This window comes from Ptychodera flava, chromosome 12 (assembly GCF_041260155.1).
Source record: "Ptychodera flava strain L36383 chromosome 12, AS_Pfla_20210202, whole genome shotgun sequence".
In the NCBI taxonomy this organism is placed as follows: Eukaryota; Metazoa; Hemichordata; class Enteropneusta; family Ptychoderidae; genus Ptychodera; species Ptychodera flava.
In genome coordinates, this window is record NC_091939.1 from 36,036,294 (window position 1) to 36,051,114 (window position 14,821).

The 14,821-nt window shown below is 37.6% G+C and overlaps 1 long non-coding RNA gene across 1 annotated transcript; it reads left to right on the plus strand.

The window, feature by feature from the left end:
• The first annotated feature begins 4,308 nt into the window (after positions 1-4,308).
• Positions 4,309-13,689, plus strand: LOC139145755 (uncharacterized). Its single transcript, XR_011555010.1, has 3 exons — positions 4,309-4,354; positions 12,251-12,313; positions 13,590-13,689. It is a non-coding gene; the product is annotated as an uncharacterized lncRNA (long non-coding RNA).
• Positions 13,690-14,821: the final 1,132 nt, after the last annotated feature.

The following is a 14,821-nucleotide window of genomic DNA, read 5'->3' on the forward strand; positions in this document are numbered from 1 at the left end:
GATTAATTTGAAATTTTGTGTGAGGCATGCTTGCCATCTACCCATCAAATTCACAATTTAAACTTTTTACTTTGAACAAACAGTTTAGGCGCCATCTTGGATTTTCTGAAAATGTCATGAAAATTTCAAAAATCTTCTTCTCCAGAACCAGTTGTCAGGTTGACTTCAAATTGTGGAAATAATTTGATGTAACCATTCTCTTTTAAGTTTGCGAAAAGCGTCATGATTCATTAAATGCTTTGGCGGCCATATTGGATTTTCCAAAAAAGGAGTTATAATTTCAAAAATCTTCTTCTCCACAATGGCATGGTTCATTGAGCTGAAACTTTGTACAGAGTACCATGTTGATGACTTGTATAATGTGTGTAAGTATTATCTGGAAAAATAAACAAACACTGGCCGCCATGCTTGATTATGCCTTTTCTCTCTACTTATTTGCATATCCAACAAGTCATCGTTGATGACACAGTCCCCACTTGTTAATGGGTATTTTGATTTATACAGGTCCTCAGAGAGGATAGAGTCCTCTTCATTAGGTCTCTGATAAAAATACTTTTGAATGAATTCACTTGATACATGTCTGAGTTATGGTTCAGACCATGAAAAAATCGTAACAAAATGGTCGCACAGTGGCCATATTGGATCGCATCACAAAACAAATTGATGTGCATAGCTATGACATTGGTCGATGTCCTTGTACCAACTTTGAATAAAATCGGTTGAAACATGCAGATATGCCTGAGAAATGGCTCTGTACATGAAAAAATCGTAATAAAATGGCCGCCTGGCGGCCATATTGGATTGTATCACAAAACAGATAGACATGCATATGTATGACATAGGTCAATGTCCTTGTACCAACTTGAATAAATCGGTTGAGATATGCCTGAGTTATGGCTCTGTACATGAAAAAATCGTAATAAAATCATATCACAAAACAAATTGACGTGCACAGCTATGACATTTGTCAATACCCTTGTACCAACTTTGAATAAAATCGGTTGAAACATGCTTGAGTAATGGCTCTGTACATGAAAAAATCGTAATAAAATGGCCGCCTGGCGGCCATATTGGATCGTATCACAAAACAAATTGATGTGCATATCTATGACATTGGTCAATGTCCTTGTACCAACTTTGAATAAAATTGGTTTGAACATGCCTGAGTAATGGCTCTGTACATGAAAAAATCGTAATAAAATGGCCGCCTGGCGGCCACATTGGATTGTATCACAAAACAAATTGATGTGCATAGCTATGACATTGGTCAATGTCCTTGTACCAACTTTGAATAAAATCGGTTGAAACATGCGGATATGCCTGAGAAATGGCTCTGTACATGAAAAAATCGTAATGAAATGGCTGCCTGGCGGCCATATTGGATCGTATCACAAAACAGATAGACGCGCATATGTATGACATAGGTCAATGTCCTTGTACTAACTTGAATAAAATCGGTTGAGATATGCCTGAGTTATGGCTCTGTACATGAAAAAATCGTAATAAAATGGCCGCCTGGCGGCCATATTGGATCGTATCACAAAACAAATTGACGTGCATATCTATGACATTGGTCAATGTCCTTGTACCAACTTTGAATAAAATCGGTTGGAACATGCCTGAGTAATGGCTCTGTACATGAAAAAATCGTAATAAAATGGCCGCCTGGCGGCCATATTGGATCGTATCACAAAACAAATTGATGTGCATAGCTATGACATTAGTCCATGTCCTTGTACCAACTTTTAATAAATCAGTTGAAACATGCCTGAGTTATGGCTCTGTACATGAAAAAATCGTAATAAAATGGCCGCCTGGCGGCCATATTGGATCGTATCAAAAATAAATTGACGTGCATCTGTATGACATCTGAAGTAATCCTTGTATTAAGTTTAAATGAAATCGCTCCAGGCATCTCTGAGATATCTGCGTGAACGGACGGACGGACGGACGCACGGACATGACCAAACCTATAAGTCCCCCCAGACGGTGTCTGTGGGGACTAATTATACGCTTAATATTGGTGGTTATTATGTCATAATTGACGTTCATGAGTCTCTGTGATACAAAAAAATGTCATAAATTTTTGGGATTTTTGGATGACCCTTGACCTGTTTTTTTCGCTTCCCTTATTAAATATGCATAATCTCAATGTTTATGCTATGAGTTAAGTTTCAGTCAAATTTATAAAAGTAGCTCTGGTAATCATAAGCAATCATTGTGAATATTTTGATAATTTAGGATGACCCTTGACCTTTTTAAAGTACCTCATTAAATATTCATATACAGACTTGGTAGTTGGTGACAATGACACCTTCCGGAACATATTGCGTATGCTAGTGTACACATTACAGCGCTTGTCTTTTTAGTGTGGAGTTTCAGGGTTTGGCACACACGGGTTTCTTGACTGTAACGTACAAGTTGTTTGTACTCCGACACATAACAACAAAGGATGCGTCGATTGCCGCACGTTCTCTTATCATGCAGAATGTTAGGGAGCTATAACACTGTAGCAGAACTTTTACCTAAGAGTGACAGTAATCTTTCCCGATACAGGCGTATGATTGGTTCAAACCTTCGCAGTCTCGGTCAAACACACCGGAAGACTATTCCATTTAACATCAAGGATGTGATTTGCACTAAAGGGCGTGATTTTTACCGGGAATATTAAAATAAATGCAAAAATTGAAACTATTTGTTATGAAATTGACTAAACATTTATTTGTATGTACCTGAAGGTAACACTCACTCAGTGTAGCCAGGTTTGACTTCCATAACGGAAACCACCTGTGTATTCAGTGTTCATCAAAACTTGCACATGAAAACTTGTTTCCGCCAAATTTGCTCTCTGAGAGCAGCGGCGCAGATAGGCATGCACAGATTGAACTCATTGCAATAAACAAGCATGAGTCTAGTACCAAGTCAAAGTCCAATACAGGGGAAAACGCAGACAATTTTACACAACCCTTTGGACTCCTACCACGAGTCCTAATTAACAGACGTTTGCATGGATGTGGCTAAGAAGTTTGTGCACTGGCATCTCTGCTACACGAATAAAGTGCGTCGCGTACCGGAGTTCAAATCCAAACCGTGCGGGTAAATTTGACATATGTGTTTTGGTTATTTTTCATCGGGGGTGGGGGGGAGGTCATCAAATTTTTTCGTCTGACAAAGGGGGGGTCATCTTTTTTCACGAAAAATGCAGGGGGTCTATATTTTTTTGAACACCGGCGACAAGATTTTGCCGGCCCCCAAGGCCGTAAAAACTGAAAGGTCCCTAACGGAGGGCTTCTGAGATTTGATGGCTTCTATGAACTCAACTTCAACGTCCAGTAACACTCTTTGTCGACCACGGCGATAGTTTCTAGGGGATTTACTGAACCGGTCTTGCAAAAATGTACCCAAATCTTCTTTTACTACGGTCGTTGCTGCCAATCGCAATTTCTTCGCTGTTTGTACATATGATCCACGAGATACAAAACCAGTCGCCTGATCACCACCTATCTCCTCTATTTCGAGAACTACTTATTGCCGGAGATCACTGCTGGTTGCCTTTTCACGGGTGTAGGTTCTTCCCCGTGTATTTTGCATTATTTCGATAGATTACTCCAAGGCGATAGCTATACGAAGAAACGACGATCAAACGTGGGTCCTTTTCTGTTCAGACCGACAGTTGTGACCGTTAAAACAACTCGCTTATAAAATTTGCATGCAACAACACTACACTGTGCGGCATTCTCAGACGAAGACAGAAATGAAAACGTGTCGTCTGTCTTGGATAAAATGTTGCATTTCCGTCTGGTATTTCTTTGTGTCGAACTGTAAACCTAGGCTGTGCCAAACAAAAATCCGTGTGTGCCAAACCCTGAAACTCCACACTAAAAAGACAAGCGCTGTAACACTATCCAAGATCAGTGAGGTTACCACACGTAACAATTACAAAATCAGCACTGATTTTTCCCCGATTGCCATCAGTACATTTGATTGATAGAATGAGTTATTCAACTTCCATTGCAAACAAATGAAACTATAAAAACGTACTTAGCTTTGACTTTGGCTTAGAACAATTATCGTAAACATTCTAACTTGTATAAGGTTGTTGTTACATACCGTTGCTCTTTTAATGACATCAGTTGAAATCACGATCATGATCAGGGTTATGTGCATGCCTCTGTATATACATGTATTAGAAGACAGAGACTGCGCCGCGTAGTGTTTAATGTAATGATTACTTTCGTTTGGAGAGGGAGTGCGTAGTCTCTGTTGTTAAGTTTAGTCATGTCGCCATCAACGTTAAGAATGAGAACAGCGTGACCTTGTCACATGCGCCATATTGACACATCAGCTTTCGAAGGTAAGCGTATTTTTTTTGTGAGTGTCGCAAGAGCATATGATATTGACGTGGAAAACGAATTCAGTTCAGCACAGTTGTTCGGTTGAATGAATGGTGGAATGAATAAATGGCGTTGAGCTAATTTAGAACTGTGATTGAGGCTGTACGCTGAGTTTGAAGGGCGTAAGTCATTGGTCCTGCCTTCTTTGATGGGGAATTTCCGGTCTCCCCGACGCGACAAACTTTCAATCCTTGTTGACTTTCTATCACTTTCGTACTATTTTATGGCAAGTATCAGACTTATTCTACCACGAACTTAAAAACTGATAGTGCACTTTGAGTTCATTTTGTACTGTTTTTCATAGTATTTGATCGCCGGACGTATCAGGTCTGCAGGCGATACGTGTCGGCTACGTAGATGATAGACGGTCTGGCATTGGTGTCCGACATGTGACAAGTAATTTGGTTGGTTGTTTGGTGGTAGAATATTTAATCATATTTGCTATGTGATGATTTAGTTATCTTTAGCCCGGCAAGCAAAGGGTTACAAAAACTTATTTTTGTTTGTGAGGTTTATGGTGCCGGGCATGTCATGATATCCTTTAAATCAAAGAAAACTTTGTGTATGATTGTAATGCCAAGTGTTTTCATCCGTTTCAAGAATATTGTTTGGGGGGGGGGGGGGGTCTACTCTGGCAAGAAGGGGCTGCAACAATCTTCAACTCAGTGGATAATATTGCTTGAGTAAACATCTCTAGCACAACAAAACTAGCCATACTAATGCCACACAATGCCATACAAAACTCTGTGTGCTGACATGTCAACTTGAGTGTGCATCTGTCTCACACATCATGTTTCAAAAATAATTATCAATACTACAATACTTAACCACCCACTTATAACAATAAATTCAGTCTCATTAATATTGCTGATTTTAAATGATACCCCTAGCCACACCTTTATACAAAACTTTCTCTGCCGACATATTTTTACTTCACTGTGCATCCATTCAGCATGTCATGTTTGATACATCAGAATCAATACTAGAATACTAGACCACTCTCTTTCAATAATTGATTTATTATGTTAATATTAAATGATACCTTTGGCATTACCAGTGCTACCAGTATACAACTACATGGGAAAGTTTAACTGCTGACATGTAAACTTGCGTATGCATCTATCCCTAATATTAGTTTTTATATATAACTACCTATACTGCAATACAATACATACCACTCTCCTTCAATAATTGATTTTTTATCCAGTGTTCTCCCCAGGATCAAGCAAAAGCGTAGCGGCTAATTTGCATAATCATTTGCATATCATTAATTTACATTTGCATATGGATATAAGCTTGCACATGCACCCATGCATACATGTACACTCACAACAAAATGCAATGGTAACACACAAGTATGCAATTTGAACATCATGGAAACTCTTTATTACACTTAAATAAATCATCACAGTATAGTACAATTGCAATTAAAATAGAAGATTCAAACAGTAACAGCAAGTTCAGATTGAAAGCAAGAAATGGTTCGTCTGATTGGAGTTTCATTAATACATATATTGCTAATAAAATTGTCAAAAATTGCCAACAAAGAGGAAAATTCATAAGTTTAAGCTTTACACAATTCAAATGTAATTGAGTTTTATATCATTTTTGAACGACAAACACCGCGAATAATGTTTCATCACGGGGATCATTTCAACCACCCCCCCCCCCCCCCCCCCCCCCCCCCCCGCGTAACCACTGCCACTGAACATCGTCGTTCGATTCTTGATTTTAAAAATACCACCAAGATGATCACAAGACATGAACTCAGTACGACTAGAATCACTCGAAAATCAGGTGTAAAATCTTTCAGAGAACGTGTCAGAGTGGAACCACACGCGACGCCAGGATCAATGTCAACACGTTATAAACACGTCGGCCAACATGGCCGCCGCCATATTGGAATTTATGCGATGTGAACTCGATCGCGATCGTGATCGCTCGGACAAAAAAAGAGATCATCGTTGTAAAATCATAATCAATCTCACTAGTCAACTGCTTCTTTTGTTTCTTTTGCGGTCCAATTCGTTGATCAAAGCATGGAATGTGATCAAGGCCCCGCTAGTGCTACACCGCCTAACTCTGTGAATACTTGTCCTCGATGTATACCGACTAAAGGTCTTTGTTGGTCGTAATAGTCGTTGTAGAATGAAAACTTGTGAACAACCCAGCCGATTCTTCTATTGTTTTAACGTTCCTCTCAACACTTACGGACAAGTTATCGGACGCATACCATACTTCACACGTTCCACTCTTTCACCAGGTTGAAAGTTGCAGTGAGCGCTAATGTGTAGACAATGCATGCAACAGCTGGTAGCTACGCAGAGCACTAGCGTGTGAACTAAAGGATGGCGGGAATATTTTAAAGCGTAGCGGGGAGAATCAAAGCGTAGCGGGGAGAGGTGAAAGCGTAGCGGGACCGCTACGCTAAAATGGCCTGGGGAGAACACTGGTATCCTTTGTTATTATTATAATAATTTTAAATGATACTTCCAGCCTTGCTAGTGCTATACAACTGCATCATCTGCTGACATGTAAAATTGAGTGTGCATTAATCCAACATATCATGTTTGATACATCACTATCTAAGTACAATACTATACAACTCTCTTACAATACTTTATTTATTTTCATTAATTATCCTGATTTTAAAGGGTATCCCTAGCCTTACTAATGGTAACAAACTGCATAAAAAAACTTAGCGAGCTGATGTCAACATGAATGTGCAACCATCCCATATATTATGTTTGATACATCATTATCTACATTAATGTATGATGCTTTACCACTCTCTTACAATAATTAATTTATTTTCATAAATTATGCTAATTTTAAATAACAACCCAGTATAGACATTGGTGTATGAAACATGATATGAGGGATGGATGTACACTCACGAAAATATGTCAGCAGCCATACCTTTTTTGGCGGTTTTGTAGCATAAGTAAGGCTAGGGGTATCATACAAAATTATAAATTAATGAGAGTAAATTATTGTGAGAGAGTGGTTGATTATTGTACATGTACATAGTGATGTATTAAAGCAGCAATAGGGTATACAAGGAAGATTACAGCTTTTGTTCGCATTTCTTACTTGGCACTCGAAGGGGTCACTTCACATACACACTTCCCCAAAAAAGGCTATATCAGAAGTTATACTGCACAAAATGTAAAACAACTTGGTCAGATTGACTATGAATACATTTGAAATAGATTTCTGTGGTTTATTCTCTGACCATAAAACAAACCAAGACGCTTTTTTACTGAATTTACTACCCTGTATGATCAAAAGTTATGCTTGCATTGACTTCATATACATTGTATGCACAGTTTGCTGTCAATCATTGTGCTGCGCAAATGTTAAGGTAGCGATGCATGTTAGAAGGCGATTCTTGTGAAATTTCACTTTTTTACATAAATGGGTAGGGCTGATACTGCCCCTCATTATTTTACACGCGTATTGGTGAAAAGGATTACGGATTGTCTAAAAACCGCGCATTTCTAAAATAGTGGGCCATAGAACCCCTGCAGTATGTGTTTTTGTTTGCAGTGTTTTCTCGATTTCTTCTTTTACCGTTTTTTACAACTTCAAAAGAATTTAACTTCGCTTTGCGTCGGCCAAATCGTCCCAAAATTTCACACATGCTTGTATACATATCGTACATATACAGTCGGACGCCATTTATCCGAAAGTCGATTATCTGAAATTCGGTTTATCCAAACAAATGTTCATGGTCCCATGAACACTGACATTTATAGTTATAAGACCGATTATCCGAACGATCGATTTTCCGAACAAATTACCGACCGCCCAACAAGTTTGGATAAACAGCGTCCGACTGTAAACGGATTTTCATTTTGCCAGTAATGGACTCCACGCTTGAATTATCAAAAGTTGAATTTGACTCAGCGTGATTCATAGCAATTTTTCTGAACTTCCAACTTCTGAGTTCTGTAATTTGTGAATGAAAGCAGATAACACAAAACAAAATATCCATTTTTATTCCAGTGAGCTCTAGTTTTGAATGAGATATTAAGTTTAAGAAAGTGATTGAAAGTTTTTGACTTAAATTCTTTTGAATGAAAAAATTGCAAAATTGAGTTTTTTTGCCCTAAAAACATGCCCATGTCGGGATACAAAGAATTTTTTTAAATCATAATAAATTTCAGATATTCAGCTTTCAGGAAATGTATGGTTTATTGGGGTTTCCTCTCTGTCTTCGATGTGAACTATGGCTTTGAAAAAAATAGTGACAACATCACTGTTCGCTCCCATATACGGTAGTTATCAAAACAAGTCAAATTGTATGAAACATGGACATACATATACAGACAGACTGACATACACAGACTGGTACAGAGTGATGACATTGACCCCAAGTGTGCCTTGGCCCATGGAGAGTGATAAAGATATAACAAACAGCTGAGTGTAATGATAGAATAGTTAAGTATAGGCCTATACAGGCACTGAGAGTGAATATGTTACAGCAATTTGATAGTTTCTTTTCCTTTTCTACTTCTGTGATAATATTTAAGACAATCAATCTGCAAGGCAGTTTATGTATTGACAAATATGTTATCTTTTACAAGCACACAGTAAACTGTTCTTGATTTTTCATTTAGAATATTTGACATAATGACATAGACTGAAATACATAACATGCAACCAATGTTTACACTTTGCCCATATGGAGAAATTTCAACATACAATCATCAACTCAGAAACCCTACAGGAAAAAGTAAACATTGTTTTCTTCCAGAACAGCTGGTACATCCACATCTGGAACAACTTACAAACTTAATCAATTACACAAGGATGATGACACAAGAGATAAAGTTAAACTGTGGTGAACTTGACTATTCCTTTCAAATCCTTACCTAACCTCACATCTTCAACTAAAATACACTGCATGGTTAATTGTGCACAAAAATACATCAGGGTGGACCATTTGATAAGGGATGGTGTCTGGAAGATCGATGGGGTACATTATCTTTTTTATCCGATCCATTGTACATTCTTTTTTCCCCACTCTCCCCACTCCACTTTTTCTTTTTGTCAAACCTTCTCTGGCTGAATTTTTTATTGGCATTTGTTTGGAATTTTTTCAAAATCTGCCAGGATTTTTTTTACCGCATTTCAACACCAAATACAGTTTACCATATCAAATGCTTACTAAATCACCACATTATATACTCTTAGTTCCAGTAGGTATAAAATTACCAAAAAAATCTTAAATACAAAATGAAAGATGTCCTAGTAAAACTGAAAGTTTCGCAAAGTTGCCTTCAAAATTCCGGATTTCAACTTAATTTCAATATATCTTATTAACAGAAACCCTAAGGACCGGTTCACTAAATATCAAGCAATCAGACTGGTAAATTTTGAGAAACAAATTTTTTGACCAAAAATGAGAAAAATTGCCACCCAAAATACAAAATTGCAGATTTCATCCTAATTTTAAATATATCCAATTAACATAAACCCTAGGAACCTGTACACTAGATATCAAAGCTACCAGATCAGAAGTTATAGGAGAAAAACTTTTTGACCAAAAAGGCAAAAATTGCCCCCCCCCCCCCCCCCCCCCCCAAAAAAAAAAAAAAAATTGCCAGTTTCAACATATCTTCAATAAATTATATTGAGATTAATCTTAGATACCTGTATACCAAATATATGTATCAAAGCTATCAAATCAGCAGTTTTTGGATTAAAAATTTTTTTATCAAAAATTGGGAAAATTGCCCCAAAATTACAAATATGACAATATCAATACAATTTGTACAAGCATGACTGAGGTCATTCTGAGGAACATGAATATTAAGTTTCATAGCAATGCAGACGAGCGATTTCAGAGAACAAGATTTTTTGACTAAAAACGGAAAAAATACCCTAAAAATACAAACATGCAAATTTCATCCCAATTTTTGCACACATAATTTAGAATACCTAAATAAAGAAATCTGCATACCAAGTTTCAACCAAATCTGACCAATGCTCACTGAGTTTTAGCCATTTGCAGGATTTTTCCTTTTTCCCCCTCATTTGCATATTTTTTGCACTGACATGTTCATTTGAACAAATTCACATCTCCACCCCTAGGTGCACCTGTACACCAAATACTAAGACAGTAGGTGCTACGGTTTAGGAGTTTTTGATGTGGACGGACTAACAGACATACATACATACTTACGTACATACACACAGATGCCATTTTGCCACCTTATACGAATACCTCCCATTTGCATATATACATATGCATATATGGGAGCGTAAAAATCGTGCAGTAACAGGCATCGCTACCGTAACTATTTATTTGGTGAGGGTGTTTGGCAAGTTAGCTAATCTTATAATTGGACGGTAAATAAACAGCTTATGCAACTCATTGTTTTACAGCTGTTGGGGAAAGCCTGGCAAAGAGATCTCAAAATTTTATATTTTAGTGTTAGTGTTTTTAATCTTTGGTTAAAAAGAGCATTTCAGCCATTCCTGTGGACAGTAAATGTTTTTAGGCGATACTGATCAGGGTCTTTGCCATAGAATAACATGCTTCACAACTTGTATGGTGAAGTGGGGAAGGTTATGGACTCATTGCCAGCCAAACACTCAAATTACTCACAGGGAAAAGGGATACTATTGGCAATCGTTGCATCGGATGCAGCTGATTCAGTACTTTAATTAGTTCTACCTAAATAGACGAGCTCAGGCTTTTTCATTTGGTCACCACTAGCATGCTCTGTTACCATGTTCTGGTGCCCATCACTCAGTTGCACATTGTTAGCAATCGAGACTACACGGCCTCACCTATATGTGAACCACTCTTCTAGCATCAAAACTTTGGTTTGATGTGTTTGAAAGCCGTTGAAATTTCCCCTCATGCTTGCATAAACTTGAACTTACAAGAAATGACTGAATGAATCTAAGAAACAACACCTACAGAGAGACTTTGATGGAGGCATACATTGACTGTAAAGCCACTTGTAGCCGGTTATCACTGCTACCCTACCATTCCCCTTAGTCCCAAGGAGCACAGCATGTGAAATCATGTAACTATAACCATAATGAATCACTGTGAAACAAATGCTAAGATTAGGCGACAAATATAACTTATGGGATTAATAGTTCTGGTGTGAAGATAAGCACCAGGAGTTGGTAAATACTGGGTGGAGTGCAATCCCTGAGATTGATGGTTGCAGCTTTAAGTAGACATGCCAGCAAAAAAAAAGTTTGTATGGAGTTGTGTAGCATTATTACAGCTACGGTATTATTTAAAATTGGCATAATTAATGAGAGTAAATTAATTGTTTTAAGAAAGTGGCATGGTATTGTAATATTGATAGTGATTTATCAAACATTACATGTGAGGAGGATGCACACTGAAGTTGACATGTTAACAGACAAAGTTTTGTATGGAGTTGTTTAACATTCAAGGATAGTTGTACTGCAAACAAATAGAAAAGACAGACTCGCAACATGGCTTCTCTCTTTTGTCATTCAAAGAAGCTTCAAGTGTGACAAACCCGACATAGACAAGTTTTGGTCTTGTGCACAATTTATTATTACACGATATGCGACAATTGAGATGAGATTTCACAGAATACTGTTAATTTTGCCATCAGTGACAGTATGACCTTAGCCAATGCCCATATACACACACTGTTGCACTGGGGACTGAAACACAGTCAGATGTCAATCTCAGTCTTCACTTTCTTATTTTCCAGATTTATAACAAAAAGAACACAAACACAACAGACCCTGCTTCAAAACATCAATTACCAGTCCTACTAATTAAGCTTCTATCTTCTCATATGCTCATATATTATCTCCATCCCTTACATATGTCCTTTTCTATTTTGCAGACCCAAATATATCACATATCCAGACTGCAAGAAAACAGCTGTTCCCATCTACAGCTGACTCTGGTAATTACTCCAAACAATTAAATTTCCTACATTTCATCATTTACAGCACATTCTTGAAGTGGCACTCCAACTCTGTCATATTTTTAAAACACATTATTAACTCCCATTTGTCATGTAAATGTATGACAAATGAGAGTTATACAGTGGAAAGGATGCATGTATGTATGTATGTATGTATGTATGTATGTATGTATGTGGGTATGTCCTTTTTTATGGCACATCTTTATCAATCATATTCTTCTTGTCAGTGCTATCATCAGCACCAACTACACTACTAAAATGTGTATATCTACACAAGCCATACCTCAGATGTGAGTGTGTCAGAGTCATTGACTCTATTTTTTTTTAATATCTATGATCAATATTTGAGGTTCCAACTGCACGTAGATCATGCAATATCATTAAAAACATGTCATTGCCCAAGTGGATTTTTAACATCCCAGCATTTCCAAATATCTCAAATTTTATTGTTGTGCTGAATCACAGTATCCGATGTTCGATCAACAACACACATCCCACGCGCACTATCCTACAATTCAATATTCCAACTGCAAACACTATGCCTTTACCTCTGGTGATATCAACCAAACTCCCCTTTCCATTTTTCAAAAGCCTCGCTTACTTGATCTTCTGCAGCAATGGTATAACCATTAACCAGCGCAATCTGCACACAACAGTGATACTGCACAAACAGTAGCATAGATTTCTTTCAAACGCATATCTAATCCCATATTCAGTTGCCAAAAACACCACTACCAGACATTCAATGTTAAGACACAATTTAAGTGGGCCACCAAAATCTAACTTTTCCTTTCATATCACATGATCCACACATAGTTGCAACATCAAATATCAACCACAACCATTAAAATAAGGTATTTTAATAAAATATTACAAAGTGGGTATGCCACCTCAATGTATGATATAACACAACTCAAACTATCAATTACACTTCATTATAAATACTATTAATACCATTTACTAATAATAATCTCCTCCAATATCATATTGCTTTATTTTATTTTATTTATTTTGACCTTATTTAATGAACATAGCCTGATTAACTCTGAAAAATTAAATCTTCCCCAAGCCCTCAGAGCAACAAGAAGTATAGTGCCTTGCTCAAGGGCACAACATCATTGCCACTAACTCAACATCCTCTTATAGAAGTCAACAACAAAATCTGGGTCCAGGTATTGACCCACAATCCTCTCATTGTGAGTCTTATACACTAACCACTGAACCACAATTCCTCCTTTCTTTTTCACCCATGCAGACATACCACACAAGAAAAGAATGCTGCAGATCCAAAAAGAACTCAAGACAATCCAACAACAATCACTGGCTACGTTCATCGAATCACTCAAATCAGCAACAGAATACCGGAAAATTGCAGACCTCAGCCAACATATACATGCGATTTGTATCATTCTATAGCACCAAACATTTTGATCCACTTAACATTTCTGCAACAAAAAAACAAGCCATCACGCTGCACAACGTAAAAATACAACCATGCTTTAACAATATCAATGAAGATGAAGTTAAACTGCAATTTAACACCACAATTAAAAACGTCAATTCCTGTCTATTCCCTTACGCCGAAGAACCAATCACCATCTCCCCTCTAGACACAATTCCACTCAAACAAGATCACCAACAAGTACACATCACTGCCAAAGTTATTCAGCAGGATTCAACTCAGTCCAGCATACAAACAACCAAAAGAAACCTCCCCCTCCAGAACCATATCATAGCGGATAGCACACATGCCATACGTTTAGCTGTTTGGGGCCCTCTAACCAACACACTCCAGTTGAATCACTCATACACCTTACAAAACCTAACTATCAGATCATACCTTGGCACTAAATACCTAACCACAACAACAAACACAACCATCGCACCAGCACCAACCCCAGACAATGTTGTCACGTCCTACTCAGATCCTAACAGTGAAACAATCATCACCACTCCAAGCATTTGTTCGTTCACAAAAACACTCCTCTGCATGAAAAAAAACTGTAACCAAACAGCCCCTTATCTCACCCCTTTACCAACTCTTCTTAAATGCACAAAGTGCAACTCAACCCAGCGCACTAAAGACATGGCAATACATTTCACAGGATCTATCACCGTAAAGCAAAATAACAACACCTTTGATCTCACATTCACTAAAACTACTCTGACTTCATACATTTCCACTCTCCTTCCAGAAAACTTCTCTCTCTCTCTCCTGGTCCACCACTCACAGTATTCACTGCTGATGACATTTCATTAGCTCTTCTCAAACAAGATACTCCTTTCTGCATTCAATATGACAAAAATACACGTGTCATCACTTCTTTCACACCACACACGTACACAAGAGTAATCAAACTGTTTCATCACTTCATACCTTCCATAAATTTTATCACCCCATTAGTTTCTTTCTCGGACTTCTACAGGGCTCCTTACTTTTCAACATGGAGGGTTCTCATCTCTCATATAAACACTTAAACATCTATT